Source organism: Schistocerca nitens, chromosome 7 (assembly GCF_023898315.1).
Source record: "Schistocerca nitens isolate TAMUIC-IGC-003100 chromosome 7, iqSchNite1.1, whole genome shotgun sequence".
Taxonomy (NCBI): domain Eukaryota; kingdom Metazoa; phylum Arthropoda; class Insecta; order Orthoptera; family Acrididae; genus Schistocerca; species Schistocerca nitens.
Genome location: NC_064620.1, coordinates 74,079,788 through 74,080,552, shown reverse-complemented (window position 1 = coordinate 74,080,552; position 765 = coordinate 74,079,788). Strand labels below are relative to the sequence as shown.

The window sequence follows — 765 nt, the reverse complement described above, 5'->3', positions numbered from 1 at the left end:
GATAATGGCGGTAGGTCTCAAGTGTACAGTTTTCATCGGGATAGTGTGGTATCGGACACGGAAGTGTAGGTAGAGATTTGGGGGGAGGGTGCATTCCATACCGGGTACCTGGTCCGTGGGAGTGACAAAATTTCCTAGGTTCTGTACCTCGAATAGTAATGTTTCGTCATTTCATTCCTGAGTGTGGTTGTCACGTGTCCGGCTTTACAGTCCTGCCCGGTCAGTGTATCCAAGTCCTGTCTGTCCAGTTTTGTTACGGCTGTTAGCGAACAAGTCCGCTCCAGGCTAATAACGTAATACGAAGTCCATTAAATATGCTAGCCCAAATCTCATTTAGGGGGGAGGAGGCCAATGAAAATCTCATGTCAACTTTTCAATTCAGAAAGTATGCATTACTATAACAGGCAACGGCCTTGCCGCAGTGGATACACCAGTTCACGTGAGATCACCGGAGTTAAGCACTGTCGGGCGTGGTCGGCACTTGGATGGGTGACCATCCAGGCCGCCATGCGCTGTTGCCATTTTTTGGGGTGCTCTCAGCCTCGTGATGCCAATTGAGGAGCTACTCGACCCACTGGTAGCAGCTTCGGTCAAGAATACCATCATAACGACCGGTAGAGCGGTGTGCTGACCCCACGCCCCTCCTATCCGCATCATCCTCTGGGGATGACACGAGGGTCGGATGGTCTCGGTAGGCCACTCGTGGCCTGAAGACGGAGTGCATGCATTATTATAACAGATAACATTTTGTTTTGCGAGGACTAT

General features: G+C 50.6%; 1 pseudogene; it reads left to right on the top strand.

Annotated features, from left to right (window-relative positions):
* The first annotated feature begins 403 nt into the window (after window positions 1-403).
* On the top strand, window positions 404-521 carry LOC126197383 (5S ribosomal RNA; annotated as a pseudogene).
* Window positions 522-765: the final 244 nt, after the last annotated feature.